General features: G+C 33.2%; 1 protein-coding gene and 1 pseudogene across 5 annotated transcripts in view; one reads left to right on the top strand and one right to left on the bottom strand.

Moving 5' to 3' along the window:
• The window catches only part of PPFIA2 (PPFI scaffold protein A2), a 418,570-nt gene that overhangs the window by 175,464 nt on the left and 217,940 nt on the right, over positions 1-25,166 (top strand). The gene's annotated exons all lie outside the window — the stretch shown is intronic.
• Positions 18,655-18,770, bottom strand: LOC120583541 (uncharacterized; annotated as a pseudogene).

Raw genomic sequence — 25,166 nt, 5'->3', positions numbered from 1 at the left:
TATTATTCCCATTTTTCTGATTAAAATATTAGTCACATGGAATTTATGTAGATTGCCAAAAATCTTATAGAAAATCATGGTGGAACTGAGCTCAGATCTGCAGTACTCTTTGTTCTTTCTCTACTTCTCTCTTGATTTTTCATTTAATTTGTCACTGATCCATTTATATGTTAGTCAACAACTTAGCAGCTACCATAAAGTGAAGACTATAGAATTTGAGTTTAGACTGAGGCTCACAGGTAGACTTTTGATACTTGGATTTAATATCATTCAAAATCTGTAATAGTCAATAAGATTTGGGGTAATAAAATAGGAATTAAAATAAAATTTATACAATATAACTTAGGTTTGTAGTTAACGTAAAGTGGGCATAATTCCATAAAATGACCAGTTTGTCATGGACAAATAATTTTGCTGCTAACACCAAACTCTAGGTGCTGGAAAATATTATTTCCTTTTCTCTTCCAGTACACCCACCCCCAGCATCTGCCACACTTCTCGTTGCCAGGCATAGGGCACGATTAGGAACCGAGAAGTCACAACTTACTAATTCTTTCCATACTGGAGGAGAAAACAATCACAGGATCAGATGCTCCCTGGACTAGTGGTGCTCAGACTTCCCAGACCCTACAATCCTGACTTAAAATAAATCCAGTGGTTTTCAACATGATGCTCTTTTGTATTTCCTAAAGTGAAATTTATACAAAATATAATTCATCTAAATATATAATTTTTAAAAGTCAATATAATATTCTAAGTATAAAAGAGGAGTAAAATTAAGTTAGTGCATAATAAACGACATGTTTTTTTAATTTTAATTTTTCGATTAGAGTTGACATTCAATAAATGACATGTATTTCAATATGTGAATGTCTAGGCATGTCTAGACATAATCAATTTATTAGATGCTTTTACTTGTATACAAGATCTCTCTGAATGTGATAGATGAGATATTAACATATCTCACATTGGCAATTTGAGGCATTGCTAGTGGAGCTTTCCAAAATATTTTCAAATAAAATAGAGTCTGTTCAGTATTTTCTTTGCTACTGGGGTCTCATACTTCTAGGCACTCTCAGCTGACAGAACAATTAATTATATTTGTATACTAATCCATATGTATATGTATTATATGTGTATGTATTTATTCATATATATGTATGCACACACGTATATGTTTATATATACATATGCACATATGTATATATGTGTAGATACACATATATCCATCTACATATAGATAGATATCTATATGTACACATATCTATCTACATATAGATAGATGACTGAGAGATGATGGATGATGATGATGGGGGCGAGAGAGAGAGAGAGATAATAGATCTATATTAGATTACTGTAGCAGCTGTAACAAATTGCCAAACTGGGTGTCATAAAAACAGAAATATATTCTTTCACAGTCTGGAAGCTAGGGGTCCAAAATTGAGATGTAAGCAGAGCCACACTCCCTGCCAAGGCTCAAGAGGAGAATCCATTTTTTGCCTTTTAAACTTTTGGTGATTATCGTCATTCTTTGGTTTTTGGACACATCACTCTGCAATCTCTGCTTCTGTGGTCTTGTTGCTTCCTCTTCTATCTCAAAACTCCTTTTATCTCTTTCTTATAATGATATGTGTAATTGCATTTAGGGCCCACCAGGATAAACTAGTATAAGCTCTTCTGAATATTCTTAACTTAATCATATCTTTTGCCAAATAAGGTAATATTCACTCTTTTGCCATGTAAGATAATAGTTATAGGTTCCAGGGATTAGGACCAATGCATCTTTTTAGGGTTCATCGATCAGCCCACTACAATATTCCTCTATATTTATATTGAGCTACACATGAATTCATACTGATGTCTCTAACCCTAATTCAGTATCACATTGATCATTCTGGTCTTCTCTCCTTGCTTGTCTGTAACCTGTCATTCTAAGAGAGCAACCTGACTGTCATCATCAGCCATCCATTTACTACACTTAAATTCCATTATACATCTATAATGATTTCAAAATTGTTAACTTGTAGCCTGGAGCAAGTCAATTCTGGAGCAAATCAACTCAAGAAAAAGAGTCTTTTTAGCACAGAAGCCTGACCATAGATAATCTAAATATTCAAGAAACTATTAGTCTTTTGTTTATTCATCACTTTAAAGACATAAGTTATCTGATTAATATAAAGAAAAAAACTTTGTTGAGCAATAACAATTTTTTTCAAATTGTCATAGGTGCTGTAAAGAGCACACGGGGAGCTACCAAAATGAATTTACTTTGTTGTCTATTTCTTCTTGGAGTTTATGATTTTTCTTTAGTACTTGACTTTCCACCACAAAAGGCAGTTTCTCTCATGGGAACTAGTTATAGAACATTAATTTTTACATGCAATTTTCTTGCATTGGTATGGACAGCTGTTGAGGAGGAGCTCACCAACAGGGTTGTCAGATTTGACTGTGACATGGACAATTTCCTACAGCTGGATTCATTTCAATAGCATTCATTAAAAAAAGAAAATGTCTGCCAATTAACTTTTGTCATGCAAGGAAAAAAAAGTGGAAATAACCTGATTCTCTGTAAGAGAATAAACTCTTTTGTTCTTATAATAGAAGACTATTTAGCAATTAAAACCAATGAATTGCAGCTACATGTATCCATATGGATAAATCTGAAAAAAAGTTTCTCATAAGTAAAAAAACAAGTTATTCATGCATATTCTTAAACAACATACTCTATGTTGTTATTGATACATCCATATATGCATAATATGTAAGAATTCATATGCGAATAATATATTTCAACTTTAGTATAGTAGATATCCCTGGAGAAAGACATAAAGGAGGACTAGATAGGGAGGTACAGGTTTTAATTGTATCTGTGACATGTAATTTTTTTTTTTTCTAAAGAGAGAACCAAAGTTAATGAAAAGCATGAAACATCTCTAAACATCTTGATAGGCACAGGTGGTATGCCATATTATTTCTGTACTTTTCTATATGTTATTTTTATTGAAATATACCAAAAAACCTTAGATTTCTAAGCTGTAACAATATATGAATATGGATAATTAATTGACTTTGTAAATTTTTGGTTCAAATACTCCATTTTTATCAATAATGACATAAACCATTGTATAGACATATGCAATCTCCTCTTTAAAAAATTTTTAAAGCCCTAGTTAAATATTTAAATAATTTAAAATATTTATTTAAAATTAAAAGGTTAATAAATTTCCCTAGTCCCAAAGTTCCTTTCTTTAATGGGAGATGATTTATTCCATCTATTTCAATAGCAACTTAATCTTTGAATCTTTGCTTAGTTTTGGTTTGACAAAGCATTGTCATATATGAGAGATCAATCTCAGCCCTCAAGATAAGTTTTCAGGAAAGGTTTTCTTGTATACATATTTATTATTGAGCATGAAGAGGTCCTGAGAGATTAAATCACCTTCCCTAAATTAGTTGCTGGGCTAGTATCAAACACAGTTCTTTCCATTTTAATTGCTAACTCTTAAGATAATCCTTTCTACCTTCCTTAAGTATTTAAGAAATTTTCTAAGGTCTGTCATGTATTTACTCTGTGATTTATGTGTTTATTTCCTTGCTATTTATTTTATTTGGTTTGTTTGACTTGTTAATGTAGGAGTGGGAGTTGGTGAGAAACATAGGATCTGCCTGATATACGCAAGTAATATAAGCATCTACTGGTTCTCTCTTTTTCCTTTCCCTCCTCTCCTGTCCCCTCTCTTCCCCTCCCCTTCCCTTTCCTCCCCTCTCTTCCCTTCTCCTCCTTTTCTCTTTATGTCTCTCCACTATAGGAATTCATTTGGGTTAACAAGAGCCTTTTTTAGAATTCTGATTATCCCTTGATGAGTAAAACCTTAAATTTTAATTGCTTTATTTAGATTTAATGAAAATCAGTTGAAGTTAGTGAAACCAACTTGGGAGGATAAAACATGCTCTAAGCAATCACGTCTAAAAGAAATGGAAAATGGGAAAATAAGGACTATAAAACTATGTAAAAGTACTAAACTAAGTGTAGTAACATTTTGAAGTGCTAGAGTGTGAGCTCCCTGAGTAACCACTGGTACTTTATCTAGTAGTGTCTGGTTCTTCACGGAGACTCAATAATAGTTTAATATTTAAGAGCATTGATGCAAGTTCTTCAATTTTTACCCCAAATCTATGGCAGTAGTTCTTAAATTTAAGCATGTATCAGAATCATCTGGAAGAGTTGTTAAAACACTGTTTTAAATTGCTGAGCACTACTCTGAAGCTATCATTGTTTTAGGCATGTGTAGTGCCAAAGAACTGCATTTCTCATAAGTTCCCTTGTGATGTTGTTGATGCTGGCTAGGGTAAATCCGTACTATGTTTTTCTCCTACTTCACTGATTCTTCCTTTTTAATTTCCTTTACTGGTATTTCTTCTCTACAGACATTCTGATACTAGAATATCACAGAGCCCAGTCCTTAGTCACTTGGATATGATCCTTGGTTACACTTGATCTCATTAGATATTACCCAATCTCATGGCTTTAAATACCATTTATAGACCAAGAACTCTCAAATGTATATTTCCTGCCCAGATTTCTCTCCTGAACTTCAGACACATATATTCAAATGCCTACCCAATCTTTCCATTTCTATTTCTAATAAGGTTTTCATGCTTTATAAGTCTAGAAATAGAACTCTCCAACTTTGCCTCCAAACTGCTGCTTCCCAAGACTTTCCTATCTTAGTTGATGACTATTCAATTATTCTAATGCATTATATTCAAATCTTTAAATCATTCTCTATTTCCCTTTTTTACACAATACAATCCAGCCAGAAGTCTGACCATGTCTTGCTATTTACATTGCTACCACTCTGGTCTGAGCAATCATCTCTCGTCTGGATTGTTACAATAGCTTTCTAACTACACACCCTAAACCTTGCTTCTGCCCCCATCCCTCTACAGTCTATTCTTAACATGGAAGTCAGAGTGATGTTAAAACTTTCAGTTCTCATGGGTTTTTTTTTTTGTGCTCAGAACTCTCCCAAGTCTCCCTATCTTCCTCCAAACAAAACTCCCAAATCTTAAATGACCTACAAGACACATTTCACACTCCTTCACCTCATACTATATTCTCCCAAATTCACGCCACTTCGGCCTCCATCCTGTTCCGCACACACAAAAAGGGCAGGATTTTATACTTTAGAATCTTTGCACTTGCTGTTTATACTAGAATGTTTTTACACCTGAAATCTACATGCTCACCTCCTTCAAGTCTTTAAATAGCATCTTCTTAATGAGATCTACTGGGATTTCCCAATTTAAAATTGAAACTCCTATCTACTTCCCTCATTCTCAGTATTTCCAATTTCCCTATACCTCTTCTATTATTTTTCAAAGCATTTATCATCCTCTCTGTTATGTAAAATACATATTTATTGGATTTTAAAATTTATCTTCATCCCCAGCAGAATATAAACCCCATAGTAATGTTTTATGCATTGATATATCCAAACATCTATAATAGTGCCTGGCACTCAAGAAGAATATGTTTAATGAAGGAATTAATTAATCATCAAGACCCTTAATTTCATCTTCTTTGCCTTTGTGATGGTCATGATAATATCAACATTTACTGCCTATTGTAATTATACAGTGATTGTGCTATGTGTTTATCATACTTTATCTTTTTTAATCTTCAAAAACAACTTTTGAGGTAGCTATTATTATGCTTATTTTATAAATGAGGGAACAGGGTAATTGAGATATAGCAACATTCTAATACTACCATCTAGGGACATGACAACATTTGATTCGATAAAATCTGATCTAAGAGTTGTGACACTGCTATGCTGTGATGCCTGCTATTCATTCAATGTGACTTGATGCTTATTGTCAGATTATGAACATGGAGCCTGTGAGTCTCAGTATAAGACATGGATTCACTCTCAGTGTGCTGTCCAAAATCAAAATGTTAACCTTACAAGATTGTGGGGAGGGTACTGATGTAGGGAAAATTCAATGTAAAAAAAAAAAGTCACACCTTGAGATCCCTCGTAGCCAGCTGTCTTCTCCCTCAGAGCTCAAGTCTCTTCTTCTGATTAAATATTTGCATGGGGAAGGTACTGTGCCAGGCCCTTGAAAACACTGGTGAAACAAAGAACTCACAATCTAATAGGAAGACAGTATTCTTGAAATATTTTGTGATCTGCACTCTACTAGAGGTGTGTTGACAGTAGAATAAATGGTCTATCAAGAGCATCTAAGTTTACCAGGAGCTGTAGGGAGGCATCTCAGGTATTTGGGTTACTACTCAATCACAAAATGTTGGTGGAGATAGGGAGAAGGAATACAATAGGACATTGCATGGGAAAAGGGATTAAAGTGAGAAAGAGCTGATGTATTCATGGATGTATTTGGTTCTAGTTCAGGCCACATTGTGCTTTTCTCTTTTTTCCTCCTTTACCTTTTTTTCTTCCTTTTTTTCTTTTTTTTTCTTATAATTTAGAGGGGGTTTGAGAACAGTGTCAGTGAGGAGGATTTGTGGAAAAAATGGGAAAATTAGTCAAATGTTTAAATGTTGGATTTTATCTACTATGTAATTATCCCAGCAGAGAATTTTTTTTAACATTGTTATGTCAAATAATTATCCTGATTTCTCTATGACCGTTTCAGATGAATTGTTTTTGTTTTATCTATAAAATGCATATGTATTTCAGTGCTTTATTAAAAAATATTTGTTTTTAATTCTTTTTCTTTCTGTTTCCCATTTAGGTTTTAGGGCTGTATTATACAAACAGTATGTACTTGATAAATTAATATTTACTGATGTAAAACCATAAATTTGTCAGGTTCTAGCAGGCAGACATTCATGGCTGTTAAAAAATGTTTAAATTTTACATTCAATATATATAAAATATATTATTAATCGGGTGATCTGAACTAGTCAATTTGTCATTCACACCTTTTTATTATTCCTCAGGGAAATTGAATAATTTTATTCTTTTTAGTATAAAATTTTGGAACTTTAAGAGACAGTCTATTTTTGGTTTTCTGTAATAAACTCATGGTCAGGAAAGATATCTTTAGATGGTATCTAAACTAAAGTTTTCGATACTTTTTAGTATGGCACTTGAATAATTTGGAAAATATAATTAAAAGTTTTTTTGTAAAGCACAATAAAAATCTTAGATAAAAATTACAGTTTATATGTAGTATTCAATATTCATTAGTATGTTAGAGTAAAATTTGGAAATTATGCTGAGCCAGTGAGGATTACTGTGTTGATAGTTCAAAACAGATGATACATTTATCTTCAGCTAATCTAATATGGAAGTAAATAATAGTTGTCAACTTTGTTGAGATTATTGATGAATTTTAAGTTCTATGATAGTTAACTATTATAGTGTAGTTTATACATGCTGAGATGCTGACTATATTTATAGCACTCACATTTTCGCTGAAGACAGCTTTGATGATATGTGAAAATAAATTTGAGAAAAAAGTTTAAAAATCTGGCTTTGCTCATCTTTTATGACTTAACCAATTTAATGAAGTGACGAATGTTCTCTAATGTGTTTTTCCTTGTTTTTACCTTGTATTCTGGTTTCATCTGTAAAAGGTAGATGTGTACTCAGCTATAACAAAGGCAACATCAGTTTTTTAAGTTATATCTAATAATGGAACTGAAATCTTTACATAATTCCTATATTAAAAAATTCTATAAGTTTTCTTATTTTCTACAATTGATATCTTCTTGTTCTTGAGAGTTCATTTCCTCATATGAAGAAAAGTGTGATAGTTTCGTAAAAGAGACCACAGTTTCTTTTAGATTAAAATAGGCTAAACTTTACATAATTACTCAGTTTCTTTTTGGTGGGGGGCAGGGTATCTAACCATGGTTATAAACTTTCTTTCTTCCCTCCTTGCCCAGGTAGTATCTGGATGGAGAGGGAAACAGTTATTTTTATGATATTGAGTTAGATTTTCTTCATTTTATTTATCTCTCCATGATCTCAGAGCATCAGCTGCAGTGAAATTTTACTTTCCAGGAAATTGGACATCATGATCTGGTGTCCTCTGAAGTGTGGATGGTCCCATATGATCTTTGAAGTGTTGTTCTGGAACCCAGTGCTAGTGACTGTAGACCTAACCCTTGCCTATAGTCAAGGGTTTCCAAATTCTGGAACTCTCTTATGCTGAACTCAGGCATCCTGAAAAATACACAGCACTCTCAGATATTTTTATATCCTTTGGTACCCATTGCCCTGAAGATTTCCACTCCGTATTTCATACCCTAGGCTGGAATGTGCCAAATCTGCTGAGGCTGCTCTCCTGTTTATTTGCCTAGATAACTTCTTTAGTCATTACCTTGTTGCATCATGGAGGCCATAGAATCTGCTAAAACGGGGACTTCTCTGAGAGTTCTGGGGCTTGCCAAGACCACATAGGGGGAGGTAGAAGTATCTCCAAGATGATCTGTTCTCTAATCTACCTGAATTAATTCAGTCTGCCTAAATCTATTTGTATGTCAGTTACTTTATCTGCTCTTTCTTCTGACTTCATGGTCTGTCATCTCAGCTTTGGTTCTTGGCAGATGTGAACTCTGCTTTGGTTGTTTCTAGAAAAGCTTTTACTCTCTTTTGAAAGTCTGCCTTCCTATGAATTCTTGAGTTAAGTTTAAAATTCAAAGTTCAGTAATGCATTCTTAGTCCTTGGGATCTACTTATGGCCTTCTCTAAAAGAATTAGGAAAAAATGAAAAGTAACAACAAAAAATTTAATTTCCAAGAAGGGAAAATGCATTGGTATATTTCACAACATTGGCCTCTTTCATTGTGTGCCTGCTTTTACTCAGTAAAAAGTCCAGTAAGGAAGTGAAGATTGAAATATAAATGTGATGTTATTATACAAGGTCACTAGGATAGGACAATCCGTGAAGCAAGGACATATGAATTCAGGAGCCATAATAATTGAGGAGGATCTTTGCCATAACACTGATAAGTTCTAACATATATTTTTCACTTTTATCACTATAGTTCTATTTCTAATTCAGAGCAATTTTTACAAGTTTTAAAAGCTCATAGTAGTAGAAAATCACTGTGGAAAGTCTACAACTGAGTATATTATATCAGTACTTATTTGTTATAGATTTTGAGGTCTTCTCAGTTGCACTTTTTTTTTTTTTAAATAACCGTGGCCTAGAGAATAAGATTAAAAGGGTATTGAATACATTCACTATTTAAAGAATATATGTGTAAATATGGTGAACCCTAGAATCACAAATGACCTTTGAAGAACATTAGTGCATTTATAGAGTATGTTTTATATTAAAATGGTACATCATTATTTATAACAGTATCATACATGAATACCTATAAGCATTTTGAACTTTTTTAACCAGTGTCCTTTTCTTCGTGATTGCACTGTATAAATCCCTTTCTTCAGCTAAGGTATCAGCATCATTGCATATGAAACTGAACACTACTTTGCTTAGAAGGCTAAGTGCCCCGTTACAGCATTTCATACCAATGTTATGATACAAAAGTTGGAATGTCAGCTAAATTTTGACCAAAAACCAGATACATGCGAAACACATTATTAATAGAAAACTCTTAAGTGGTATTTGATAAATGGAGATAACTTCTTGATTGAGATAAAGGGGCTTTTGATTCTATCAGTGAGAAGCTACTTAATATGCTGAGAAGACAATGCAAATAACAAATTTAAAAACATTTCTATGCACTCTGCTAAAGAGAAGAAATTATGAGATGAGTAAAAAGAAACAATAGGCATAGTTATTGCTTTGATAATAAAATGAAGATCAAGATAGATTTCATCATATCAAGAAATTGCTAATAATACCTAAAATTATTAAAATGGGATAGACTATATCCAATAGGAAAGCACTTCTGGTAACTAGATATTTACAGAGAACTTAAATAACATTTTCTTTTTTTTTTTTTTTTTTTGTACATAGAGTAGAAGAAATTCCTAACTGCATTGTTTCTTATTTGTTTGATTATTGATTTATTTCATTTTCCGCCCAATGCTCCTTCTGTTGCTAGCAACAGACACATGTGAACAAGATCAAGATCAGGGAGTATTAATTATAAATTAATTAATTATAAAGGTTTGAAGGGCCTCACAAAAATCCAAAAAATGGAATAAAAGGACTACCCGACTTCATGAGAACTGGCAGGCCTTTGTGAGCTGAGCTGCTCTGACAGCCTTTCAGGAACTGCATGATTCTTATCTTACTTTCCTTTTTGATGTCTTCTCTATCCTCCTTTCTTTACAAATTGGCTTAGTCATCACTTTGCACAAGCCTGAAAATAACCACCCCACTAGTAAGTCTACAGCTCACTAGTAACAATCTCTAAATCTTTCATTTGATTGGATTAGCTCATCTGTTAAAGGCAGACCACCCAAATCATAAATTTCTTCTAGCAGATGTCATGGCCACTTTTATTTCAGAAGACTATTTTCGATCCAATTAGTTGTGACCAAAGTTTGTGGTTGGGGAGACAGGATTGCATTACAAATAATGCTGACCTTTTAGAAAACTAAGCAGCTCAGTTACTAAGGAAATGAATTTATTACATTTACTTTCTTAATTAACATCTACTTACTTAATTCTCAGTTATTTCCAGATGTGATTTCATAAACTTGGAAGCTGATCTCTAAATTTTTTTCAAATTTTCAGATTCTGTTCTTATCATTATATCTTACCAATTTCATTATTATTATAGATAGCCCTTAAGTTCATCTCCTTGCCTCTAGTCTTAGTCTGTTTCAGTGTATCCTCCTGTATCATTCTCCTTTATGGGAAAAATAAAAATTTTCACCCCTTCCTAATACTTTTAAAAGAAATTCTTCTTTTCTTCCTCCCACAAGGTACCTCGGAATGTAGATATTCTTAATTTTTATCTTGCCATAATCTCACATGCCAATATGTCAATCATCCTGATCATATCCTGGTCGCCAATTATCTTCTTCCTTATCATTAGTTTGTTTTGTTTTTCTGAAGTTGGACTAAAACTGCTCCATTCATAGCCTAGGTAATTCTTCATTATTCAAAATGTCATGTAGTCACTGATTCATTCCGAAAGTCCTCTATGATCCTTTGAAGTTGCATTTCATTTCCCTTCTCTGTGATTTCATGGTACATTCTACTTAGGCTGTCATCATTTTTCTTCTCTAGTGTTGTTATTTCTGCCATATTATGGTTTTCTGAAGGTCATAGCATTACCTTTTATCTCTTAATAGATAGTGTCTAATTGAAATCCAAGCATATTGTAACAAGTTTCTCAATAGATGTTTTTAAATGAATAAATACTATACTATTTATGCAATTTTAATATGTTGATAATACTTCCTTTTACTAGACATGAAGAGCACTGGAAAATTTCTCATGAGACAGGTAAATGACATAGTAGAGAAATAATTTATTTCTTTAAAATTACTTTTGTACTCTTTTCTCTCTTTCGTAGAAGAGTTCAGTTCATGTTTCTCTCACCATACAGTGTGACCCACTTTTGGTCTCCCATTTCTGCCCATTCACAAACATCCATGAGGTTTACTTTAACATGTAGACAATGTTCATTTAGATAATTACTTAGTTTTAATAATTAACATTCAGTGGTTTAAAATCATAAGTACTAAACTTAATTCTCTCATTTATAAGCTTTAAAGTTTAAATTGTAAATTATATTTTTCTCCTCATAATTTTAACAAATTTTAGCATACACCTATATAGGATTTTTGTTAAATCTATATGTTGTCATTTACAAACAATACCTTTTTGTATTTTGGTCTGCATTCATATAGTTAACACATTAGATTTCGCTTTTAATGGCTTAAATTGTTTGACTGATAACAATTTCAAATTGCTTAAATTATTCTTAAACTTTAGTAAAGATAATATATTCAAGTCTAAATTTTCTTAAATATTTCAATACTGCAAACTTAGTAAGATTTAAACATAAAATCACAATTCTAAATCAGCTGACACAGAACAAGAAATAGGCTTGCCCACCATTGTGTTAGTGCTGAGAGCAATCTTGATATATAAATCATTTATCTCTAACTCTATTTCCGTCCCTATATCCGTACTATAATTAGAATGAATATAAAGCTTATATTCTACCTGGAATATAATACCTTAGTGTTGAGAAGAAAATAGTTTCATTAGTGTGATATAAATTAAAGTGTTTGATTTCTTCTTCTAAAATTGGAATTCTAGCTGCAATGCTTTAATTTTAGAGAAGTAACCCAAAATTAGAATATGATAATGTTTTACTGGTACCGAAACATATTCCAATTATCTGTTTTCATAGCTATTATTATAAAACATGTTTTTTGTACCCATTGGCTTACATGTAATTGACTCTTTTACATGTAAAATATAACTTTCTGTTGTTCATGCTGCTGATTCTGTTGTGTGAGTGAGCACTGCCGTCCCATGATTCTGAGAAAAATAAAGCTTGGCTTTTTTGCACATTTACTCTGCTGCTGATTATAGAGATAATTATTTTGATGTTGCTTGGAAAATACGTTTAATGACACTTTTTGTAGATTATGTTGCTAGTGTAATGTTTCTGTTTACTTATTGGTGATTTGAGTTATGTTTTGTGGGCATAGACAATTATAAACCACTACTGCTTAGGGCTGAACACGTAAGTACTCAGTACGTTGAATGGAATGTATATTCCCCTCCCATTGTCAGGAACTCATTTTATTTCACCCATTCCTAGAAATTATGTTTGTCTGCTTCCACTTATAAATCAGCTCTGTTCAAAACAAGTTCTGCCTATAATATATATGAAGTAGGTATGGATATTTTCTTCAGTAGAAAGCTAATGTTTTATCTGGTTCTATTCTGGAAGGTGGCTTCCTATGCACTTTACCTAGCCTTTTTGTTGACTCTGAATTCCTGTTACCTGTGTCATTGCCTGGGTTCTTGATCCTTTTCAATTAACTTGTCTGTTTTAAGACTGTACCCTCATATCCTCTGTCTACTGATGGTGGCTGCTCTAGTTTTGCTCATTTGATCAATGGTGTTCTCTCATTCATTTAACAAAAATTATTAAATACCTACTAAGGACCAGGCCCTATTCTAGGAACTGGGATACTGAAATGAATAAAATAAATAAAAGACCCTCCCTTCTGGGGTTTACATTCTAGTGGGAGTGACAGCTGCTGATGATAAATATGTAAAGAAAATATATAATATATCAAATGATCATTAAACGCTAAGAAGAAAAGTAAAGCAGAGGATGGTGGAGGTATTATGGAAGGCTTATTTGAGAAGGTTACATTTGGGCAAGAATTCAAAAGAGATGAGGAAGGGATTGTGTATATATTTGAGGAGGCAGTCACAGCAGACCTTGTCAACATGAGTTTTAGTCAAGAGAGTTTGAGAGAGACGAGAAGGAGTGGAAGTAAATACCAGGAGTAGAGACGACTTTTTCAAAGAGTTTTATTCTAAAGGGAAGCAGAAAAATGAGATACTAGTAAGTAGGAGATGAGAAGATTGATAATGTGTTTATCATGATCCTTGAAATTGCAGCATGCTTATAGGCTAATGAGATTGATCCAGTGGAAAGAGAAAAGTAATGCTGCATCAGATGCCCCATTCTGGTTTCTTGGACTATTTCCACCCTTTGCTTATGTTGTGTGACACCTATTAAAATAATATATTGATTAGCTCAAGTACTACAGGCAAAGAAACTGTTATCATTCAAAAAACAATTGAGATGGATTTTCCAAAGTTAATCCTCCTTGCCATTAATCATTTTATAGATTAAATTAAATTTCCCACCAGTTTTGGTATTACGCCATAGCCTTTTATCTGATGAAAAGCCAATTTAAATTCTTACAGAGATAAATACTTTATTTTAACCATTAGGTCATATTCCCATTTAGAAGCATAGGTACAAGTCTGTTATGAGAAATCTAAAATATGAGTAACTATATCTGTCAATTAAAACAGATATAAATCATATGTAAACTAAACTTACCCAGAACCATCAGGGTATAAGGAGCTAGAGACAGATATCATTAAGAAATCGAATATGTTAAATATTTTAAAATATCTGATATTTGTTACTTCTATCATTGTAACTCAACATTAAGCCAAGAAATGCATTACTTTCTGTTTACATTATCGTAAGAGCAATATGTTAACAAAATGTCAAATTGTCAAATCAATTGTTAGTTGACATTCTATAAACAATTAGTTGAATGACTAAATGTTTACTTTATATGAAGTCCCAGTAATGCCTAGAGAATATAGTTCTAGAAACTGTAGTAGTTTGGACTTTATATTAAAGCAAAAGAATCCCAACTAAAATTGGTTTTAAACCATGAACATTTACTGGTAAATCTCAAAATCTAAGAAAAAAGCAGGATTTACATTAGGTGGTACAGTAGTACTTCAACTATATTATCAAGAACACAATTTCTTCTGTTTATCTCCTCTGCACTCCAGAAATGTCATCTCCATCCCCAAAGAGGCAAAACTTAAAGCCTCAAATTCACTTCCATTAACAACCAGGGCCACATGCATCCTTATTCACATTAAGCATGAGGGAGACCACTTTCTATTTCCAGAACTGAAAATGAGATATTCACTGAGGATGCATTTCTAGGACAGTGTCTGAGGCCAAGAAAATAAAAAGTGCTGACTATCTCAAGTCAAAAAGGTTCTCTGTTTTCGAAGATTAATTCACTTTCTCAGACTGCCTGGGATGCTGTAGGTGGAGTAAATAGCTGTTCTAAACTCTGGATACTTAGAAAAGAGAAAAGCAGCCAGCAATGTCTACTACTGTGACCTAGATTTTTATAAGAATTCCTTGATTTTTTAATTTTACCTTTTATGTATGACTAGATTTCTTAGACAAGAATAGTGGAGAAATTTATAGAAATTTTATTATGTAAGTATAGTATTCAAGTCAACAGTAAAATATTTACTGATTTTCTTAGTTTTATAGATGAGATATGGTTTCTGCCTTTAAGGAACTGAGTCTTACTGGGAGGGAAGACATGAATGAGCCACAGTGTTCCGACTGAGTTAGTACACATTCAGTGTTCTGACTGAGTTAGTACACTGTACTAAGAGAACATATACAAAGATCTATATTAGTTTTCTAGTGCTGAACAATAAATTACCACAAATATAGCAACTTAAAACAACATACATTTATTATCTTTCAGCTGACTTGGTCTAGGAACCTGGACACAACTGAGTTTTCTGCTAAGCATCACAAGCCAATAATTAAGACATCAGTCAAGTCTTAGTTCTCATCTCAAGCACACACTCCTCTTTTAAGCTCAGAGGGTGATTGGCAGGATTTGGGCCCCTGTGACTTTAGTACCAAGGTCCTCAGCCACTAGAGGCCACCTAAAATTTCCTTCGAGGTCAGGAGAGTCTCTCTCACCTCAAGCTGAGCCAGTCCTTCTTTTAAAGCTTTTTCTCAGAATAACCCAACCCACCCAAGATAATAATACTTTTTATTAACTCAAAATTAACTAATTTGGAACTTTAATTACATATGCAATAGCTCTTCATCTTTGCCGTGTTCTATCAGCTAGGAGTAAGTCACAGGTCCTATCTGCACTCAAAGAAGAGGATATAAAGAAAGTGAACAATAGAGGGAAAACAAAATAAGGGTTATGACCTGTGCCTAGGATATATCCACCACAGGAACTAAATTGTCTCTAACTAAAGGGGTAGAAGATTATTAAGGAAGGCTTCAAACAATTGGTAAGTTGTGAGTTTGGTAAAGGAAAATAAATAAGATATTTTTAGGCAGGAAAGGGAGGGAAGGGCATGGAGGAACTGAACTAAAATAGGCAGAGTATAGAGTTTTAAAAGTAATTAAATGTAGAATAGAAAATAGATCCCATATGGTTAAACCAAAATGTTGATAAGAAAAAAATGGCTTTAGCTTTGACAATATGGCCATGTCATAATATATGATAAAAAGATTAGACTTTTCTCTGCATGCAATGGAGAATGAGCACAGGCATTTTTCACTTTGGTTCATGAATCTATTCATTCATTCACTCATCAGTATTTACAAAACGGCACTTTATGCAAGATACCTCTTAGATGCCAAGGATATGAAGCTCTGCCATGGGGGACTTGCAGTCTAGTGAGTAACGAGTTGAGTTTGCTTAGCACCCTGTATAAATGTGACTATGACACAATTATAAATCTGTAGCTTATCCCGTTCAGTGCCAGAGACACTCTACCATTCAAACAACACAGTTGACCAAAAAACTGATTTCAAATAATTTAATTACTTTGCTTATATTTCTTGAAATTGGGAAAAGAACATAAAGTATGCAACAAAATTTCCTAAACTTTTCCTGTTCTGTTTCCCCATCCACTGTCCTCATATACTGCAGCTGCTTTCATCCTTCTCTTTGTAAACTACCTGGAAAAACTTATCAGCCAGCCCAAACCTGTACACATTCTCCATATCCTCACCTCTCATATCCTTTTCTATTTATACAGAAATATAAAAGAACCAAGTCTAACAAGTTGGAAACTTCCTCATGACAAGGTTAAAGGAAAAAAAAATGGTTAGACAAAGCAAAAATCCCTTTAGGCAACAGGAGGAGGGAAAGCATGAAGGATTAGTCATATTTTAGTACAGTTAGATATGTCAGAAGAATAAAAATAAAGAGTAGGCATTTTAATAAGAAGGAAAACAAACCAAATGTCATCTGTATAAGACTTTATTAAAAGCATTGCAGTGTGAGAATGGCTGAAGATGACAGTTCTGTGGAGAAGAAGATGCTTAAAATTTTAGAGGATAAATTGAGAAAAGTGTCAAAGTTCAGATTTGTTTTGTGAAGTATTCATTTTTCATATTTTTGGAAGGTATGTGGATACTGGTGTCGCTTTAATCACGAAACTGAATATAGAGAGAACAGGACTGGGCACTGGTTTAGCAGTTATTGGTGGATAAATTTGGATTTAGCAAGAGGTGTGGGTGGAAAAGTTCAGACTAAGGTCTTGCTCAAATTAGTGGGAATTTTCATTTTTTTCAGTATCCTTCACATCATAGAATTAAACTCTAGGTTCTTTGACAACACAGAATACAGATACCACCTCCAGACTGGGGAAGGGAAGGCCAAGAAAGATTTCCTTATAAATAGAGTTTTATCAAAATGAGTAGCATTTTCAAAAGGTATGCAGGTGAGAAAAAGGATGCAATATTCAAAAATTAAAATAATTCAAATGTTCAATGACAAGAATGTGTAAAGCAATGTGCATAAGTTTCCATAGATTTGGGTAGCAAAGAGATGGAAGGAAAAAAACATTTATGTTGAAATAAATTTAAAGAATAAAACAAAACTAGAAGATAGGTTTTGGAATGCATTAATCACATGAAGATTAAAATTTCTCACATTTATATATAAGACTATAGGAGGTAGTTAATTCTAATAAGGTGTGATTTCTATAAGCGTCCTGAGGAATAAAGAACTATTTACTAACTAGAAAAATACCAACAACCCCCGTGCCTGTTATACCTGAAGCATTGGAAACTATGAGAGACTGGTTAGCTATTTAGCAAAACTGTTTTCCTTTCCTGTAGGGCACCTGGTTACAGTATATGTCCCATCTTCCCTTGCTCTTAGGAGCAGCATTATGAGAGATTTATGGCCAGTGAAATAGTGGCCACAAAAATACACACCAGTTTCTGGCCTGACCTATAAAATCCCATGAAATCCTCCGATAGATGGGGGTTGATTTTCCAAGCAAACCAGAGGCGACATGATGGAGGACCACAGAACCTCCATCAACCTGGGTCCTTAAGTGAATGTGTAGAGCAAAGTTCCCCAGACTGCTATTAGAAGAACTTCTATTAAGATTTAAGGGTTTCTCTGTTACAAAAACTACCATTACCTTAACTGTACTAAATGTCTCCATAATAAGGGCATAGGAAAATGATGAATTAAGTTTGGTTTTAGTCACAGCAGACAAGTGGAAAGGATTCTGTGAAGAATTAAAGTAAATAAGAGTGTTATTTATCATGGAAAATGGCTTCTGAGGGAAAAATTGGATGGGTGACAAACAAAGTGAGGTAAAATGAAGAAGTGAGTAACTTTTAAAAAGATAAGCCATGCAACAATGTGTAGGAAGGGTTGTAGTACTAAACAAGCGAGGGCTGGAGACAGGAAGCTTGTGTGGTCTCTTAGTCAGAGATATTTCTATTGCATACTTTAAGAGATGTTGTGTCGATGTGATTCAAGTTTTATATCTAAAGCATTCTGCATAAGAACTTTTAAAACATTTTTTTCAGAGAGGTAATCTTCAGATAGATATAATGCTCAAATGTAGCATGTGTTTCTGAACATATAAGGCATATAGAGTTATATTAAATTTTGCTTATATTGTAGTACATGTATAGAATCCACACTAGATGGCCAATGCGTATTTCTAAAAAAGAAGGTATTTGTGTACACATGACAGTACTTATTCATTCCTCTGGAAGGTGTAGGCAGTGGAATCAAGAGAAATATATAGTCTGCAACAAATTATTTTAAAGCAATTTAACAGTTAGCATTGAATATTTAAATAATGGATGTCTGAAGTCCAGTTCACATTTTTTACATATTTTCTTTTATTTTCTTTTTTGTTATTTATTATTATTTATGCCTACAGCACCTGGTCTTCCTACGTAGTCTCCCAACCAAGTACTAACCAAGCCCGACCCTGCTTAGCTTCCAAAATCAGACACTGGGCTTGTTCAGGGTGGCATGGCCATAGACCATAGACCATGGCTCCACTGGGGTGTGAACCTAGGACCTTCTGTGTGTAAAGCAGATGTGCTAACCACTACACTATGGAACCATGTCCCATTTTTTCTCTTTTTCAAATCTACATATTTAATACATTCAAGAAGATATTATGAAACAAATGTATTTATAAAGCCAGATTTTGAATATTTTTCTTTATTAATTCTCATTCCCCTAGATAAGTATATTCTCTGATTATGTTTAGTTGGAATAAGAACAATTGCAAAAATCAATTATTGCTCTTATCTTTATATAACAAGCTACAATGTAAATTTTATAATACAAAATCAAGTAGTCCTGGATATAATTTAATTTCATAATATAAAAACTTTGATTTGCACATAAAAATGTGCAATGATTTTAACAAAACTCTATTACCATTTCAAAGTCTCTCTGTTTAGATGACCTATTAATATTCAAAATCATACTTAAATTAAGAAAATAGCCATACGCCCATAGACTGCACTTACTATTGTGGATCATACACTGCAGGTTCTTGTAATACATTGGCTCTTTTCCAAAGGATTACTGATCGGGAAAGGTCAAAATAAATCACCATCCACTCAATTAGATGATTAATATATCAAATTACCTCTCACCAGAGTCACTATATTAAGGGGTGTTTATTAAGGGCTGTTATCTAGGGTATCCAGGAGGCTTAAAATTCACATCGATCTTTTGCTAGTGATAATTAGACCAAACTCTTTCATGTGACTCCTTAAATTTCTGAGAAATGTCAAAAATACTTTTTTCTCATTAACGCTAATCATTTAGTTATACTCTAACAATTCTATGAATATTTAGCATCGCCTTTGTTAAAATGTACTGTAATTTTTGGAGTTAAGTGCTTCTCTAGCATATAAAACAGGGCAGCCTGGAAATAAAACGAAGTTTCTACTATTATCTTTTACAATATTTTGATGCTCTCTCATCTTCTCTCCCTTCCCCCAAAAGCACTATAATGACTCCTATGGCATTTCCAACAGAAACCAACTCCTTTCCTGGGCTACCAGGCACTGCATGGTATGAACCTTACCTACCTGTTCTCTTCTCGTAACACATTTACTATCAGCCATTCTGTTCCCAGCCCACTGGCTCTTGGAATATACTGGGCTTTTCCCACCAAAGAAAAGTTGTATGGATGCTCTCAGAAGAGCTAATTACCACCTTGGGACTCCTTCCCTCACAGCTCTTCTCTTAATTGACTGCTTCCTATCCTTCAGATCTCAGTCACTTTCTCTGTCTTGTTATTCGTTATTCTGCCAAACCTATCAAAGTGCCTGGCACATAGTAGGTGGCCAAAAAAATATATTGTTGAAGGAAAAAAAGAAAGGAGAAAAAGAAGGAAGAAAATAACAATTGTCTTTTGCACTGTTTTATTATATACTGCGTGCAGTTACAAATACATACACCCAGCTAATTCTATTTTAAAACTAATCCATTATAAATATTATGATAAGCTCTAAATAGCATTTTCTGTGATATAGTTTTACAGCTAAAGACTGTGCAGGTTTTAGGGGCATGTTAATTGACAAGATTTGAAACATTCTTTAGGTATACTACTTCATACGATTTGACATACTATAGCTCTCCAGATGGTTCATTATAGTAATGAAAGCAACATTGCTGTAAACAATCAAAGTTACATGCATGTTAGTGTATGGATAAGGCTCTCCTATTGCATGCTTAAGTAATGTGGGTCTCTCTATAATTAGCTTATCAGTTTAAATAGTTTTTACTAATTTAATTTTCTTCTCTATTTCCTATTAATAGATTGTCATGGTTGATTTACCTGATGTAATTAATAACTTGGGAGCTACATTATGACTGCTGAAAGGCATCATTAAAAATGAACCTTTAAATATTTTTAAACTATTTAATTTCCTTCCCGACAGACAGATTGGAAAGAGTAGAATCAATTTGAAGAGAATAAAAGTTTCAATACAACATTAATATAACCTATAGTTCTATTAATTGACCAATTTAAGAATCCATTCAATTAGTTATCTCATATATTTTTAATCTCTTAAAATTATATTGTTAATTTAAGTGAAGTAATTATCATTAAAAGGTGAGGAATTTTATAAGAGAAAATAAAAAGGAAAATTTCAAAGGTATATATTCAAATTTTGTGACATATAACAAGAATACCTTTGTGCTTCTTGTATATCATTGACTTTACAAAATGGACTTTTCCATTTACCTTTAGTGGGTAGACCAAATAGAATTTTAAGGGTTTGCTTCATCTTAGAATTGCAATGCTGTATGGCTCATTTATTCAACAAAATGTTTGAACACAAATAATGCGGCAGGATTATTACAAAATAATTATGTCATTAATTTATTCAATGAATATTTATTGAGCTTTTGCTACATTCCAGAAATTATGGTATATTCTGGGACAACAGCAGTGAACAAAAGTGTCATTGGCCTCATGGAAATCATTATCAAGTAGGAAAAGAGGTAGATGATAGATAGATAGATAGATAGATAGATAGATAGATAGATAGATGTTATGGAAAATTACAAGGCAGGAAAAGTGATTTAGAGAGTGCTGGAGAAGAGAAGGAAATGCTTGAAAAGGTGGAGGTATATGTAAGATTATGATTATGACAGGTTGTAGTATCTAAAATAGATAGCTAGGGATGTAAGGACATGAGAAAGAATGAAGAGATGATATGCTGTGGATGTGAGTCCTTCTAGCTTTGAACAATTGCTGAATTTTGGGTATTTAAGTGAGTAATTAGAAATATAGAAGATGATACATAAAGAATGAGATGTTTAGAATTGAGTTTGTTGGAATTAGAGTGTAGCTATTGTTATTAGCAGGATACAACATGACCTTGAAAGTGGGTGTCTGAGGTATGTTTGAAGATTAAGTTGTTGAAAAAGAGGTCAAGAAACTTTTGCATGATTATTGAATTCATCAAAAATTCTGACTGGGGCAAATGTGGTGGGAAGCCAGGTATTAAAATATTTAAGAATGAGAAAAAGAAATTAAATTACATCTTTAAATTACTTCAACAGATAGCAGCAGTGTAGTCTGAAAGTTTGGGCTTCAAAACTGAAAGTTTCAGGAAGGAAATAGTCTGAAAGTGGCAGTGCAGGAATTTCACTGGGCACCTAAAGTGCTTCCATAACAAACCAACCTTACGAGTTTGTCTAGTGGGTATGGTGGATTAGTGTTCAAGACATCCTGCCCTCCTTCTGATGGGCCTTGATGAATAGCAGAATGTGGAATGCTCCAACCTACATTTTCAAGGTTCTCTTACAGCCAGGGCTCCCAATGTAATTTAGATTCAGTCAATTTCATGTTCTCTTAGAAAGCTCTCTTTCTATGGCTTCTGCTCTATTGACCGACATGCACACCAGAGAGGTATGTGGGGCTTCTGTGTCAGCCAGAGCAGAGGCTCAGCATCTTGCCAACCATTCTGTGGTTGCTGAGACAGGGCATGTGGCACAGATCTCATGGTGCGGGCTGTAGCAGACAAACTGTGGTTCTGGATCTGGTTTTCCTGATCATGGCAGTGGTGCTAGAAGGCTGGAGACTTCCTGATGGGGGAAGAAAGAGATGTCAATTTCCCTTGATCCTTGTTCTATTGGATTAGTTACAAAATGTTTAACCTAAAATCTGTTTCTTCAGTCCTCCCAGAAATTCAGTCATTTAATATGCTGTGACAAATCAGCCACTAGCTATAGTGAATTCTGGTTTTCGTAATAGAATCTGAGCAATATAGAACAGTTAGAAAGAGCTACATAGAATTCCATATAGAAGACGCTCAGGGAGAATTTAAGGGGACATGTTACATAAGTGATTTTATTTAGCTTCTCTTTTGCCATGAAGCCTTACCTTTGGTTCTGTAAAATGTAAGGGCAATTTATTTAACATGTTTTCCTTTGGGATCAAAAGAATTTCATGTTTAACATTATCGATATAGTCTATTAATTATCCAATTACCCATGGTACTTTGCTAAAAGACATGACAAGTGATCTACATATTTCAGCTGTGTCTTTTCTTAATTAACCTTCTAAAAGTTAACAGAAGAATGGATACATTTATATAAAACAGTAAAACAACTGTATTGGTTTTCAGAGGCTGCTATAACAAAGTATTACACACTGAGTGGCATAAAAAAAAACAGAAATTTATTGCCTCATAGTTCTGGATCCTTGAAGTCTGAAATCAAAGTTTTGGCTGAGTTTTTTTCTTCTGATTGCTGTGAGTAAGAATCTGTTGATCTCTCTTGCTTCCATCTGGTTGCTACAGGGATTCTTAATAGATAGTGTTTTGCCTGCATCTTCACATTGCCTTCCCTCTGTGTTTTTCTCTCTGTCCAAATTTCCTCTATTTATAAGGATATGATCATATTGAATTAGAACCCAAATCAAATAACCTCATCTCAATGTGATCATCCGCAAAGATTTTAGTTCCAAATAAGTTCACATTCATGGGTTAGGACTTCAGCAGCTTTAAGGGGACATAATTCAACCCACAACAACAATCAAATAGAAATGTAAATGTCTGGTAACTGAAAGTTCAGTCTGCAGTAAAGTTGGTAAGTAGAGATAAGAAAATTGTATATAATACCTAATTTACTGATTTAATGTCAACAAGAACTCTATCAAGAAATATCCTCATTTTAGCAATGAGTGGCAGCTTAAAACATCAAATGTCATAGAATAACACATGAGTTAATTTATTTCTGCAATCTATTATCAAGGAAAGGACAATGGATTGAAGAAAGTAAAGGGCTAAATCATACAGGATAGTTTAGTATATTTAGTATTTAAACTATGAAATTCTAAAATTAATCTGTTTGAAACAAATCCAATACACTTTTCTACTCTTCCACACTGTTTTCCCAAAATAGAAAAGCTACATAAGAATTATAAATCTAGAAAGCATCATTTTGATTGATTTTCACAATCAAGGAAATATTTATATTGTAAGAACTATTTTCTAAGAACTGTTTTCTAAAAGCAATATTATAATAACTATTTCAACCATGAGGAACAGAAAAATTGAATATGCTGGGAATTTAAGACCTGTCCAGGTACCTAATGCTGGAAACTTTGGTAAGAGATGATGAGGACTGTAGGAAAAACGTGTTGAGATTTCAGAAGCATGTCTGGGGTAGAATGTATAAGTCTCAATGATTTATTTGATGTGCAGTAATGAAGGGGGAAAAAAAGGAGTTTACAATGACTCACAGATATCTAATCAAAAGAAAAAAAAGGTCAGTCATAAATGTGCATATAGAAAAATATTCAAAAAGAAAAAATACAGAGAAAGTAAGTTTTGAGGACACTGAGTTCGAGGAGACTTTGAAACATTCAGATGATGAGCACTAAAGAAATTTGAATATGAAAATCCGAGCTGATGGGAGAAGCCAATGATAACCTTCAGAAGCCTGGACTGAACATTGCAGCCAAATTCAAACATGAGTCAGAAAGAAATGAAACAAATGGATGATGAAGCTGATATAATTGTGGCACAATACTTGGAATTTTTTGATATTTGCATTTTTAAATTAATTTAATTATATAAGCACAGTATGTTGATCAATATGAATAATATGTATTTGGATTATATATTGTCTGCTTTCATCAAGAGTGTGTTATAAACATGTTGGATAATCCTCAAGATTTCTGAGAAACAACAGGTTTTATCCTACAGTAAGCTTACTTTTGATTTACCCTGCACCAACAACTCAGTACATCAAGCTGTTAGGAAGGAGGGGTATAGCCTTATCATAGATTTCATTACTGTTGAAGTACCATTATGTGTTATTTTTCAGGTGCTAAGTATTATTTATTACAAATAAAGTATAACCATCAGCTCATTTTTATAATGTTTTTAAAATACTTAAAAGCAAAATTTGTGGCAATGTCAGCAATAAGAACATGTCATTCTTTATTAAATTCCTTTCAGTTTTCACATATATAGTCTTACAGATTAAAATTAACAGCAGAAAAGTACTCTGAAGAAGTACAAAAAAAAAATGCATAAGAAGAAAGGCACTAACAATCCACAAAGTGATAATTCTTTATAATAAAAGCATAAGCGACAGCTTAAAAAGTCAAATATCATAGAATAACAAATGAGTTAATTTGTTTCTGCAATCTGTTATCAAGGAAAGGACAGTAGATTGAAGAAAGTAAAAAAGCTAAACCATATTTCCTTTAAGAAACAGAAATCCAATTTATTATTATATAAAAGTAATTATATGAATTTCCAGCCATGTCAAAAATGTATTATTTAGTTGTATCAGAATACCATGGTACCTCCCTAAATTTTTTTTCTCCTAATTTCATGATCTTAATAAAGAGTTTACTTACATGTGAATAGGTTATAAGAGGACAGACCT

This window comes from Pteropus medius, unplaced genomic scaffold (assembly GCF_902729225.1).
Source record: "Pteropus medius unplaced genomic scaffold, Ma_sr-lr_union100, whole genome shotgun sequence".
Classification (NCBI taxonomy): domain Eukaryota; kingdom Metazoa; phylum Chordata; class Mammalia; order Chiroptera; family Pteropodidae; genus Pteropus; species Pteropus medius.
Note: the sequence above shows the minus strand (reverse complement) of the source record. Positions and strands in the feature narration are given on the sequence as shown.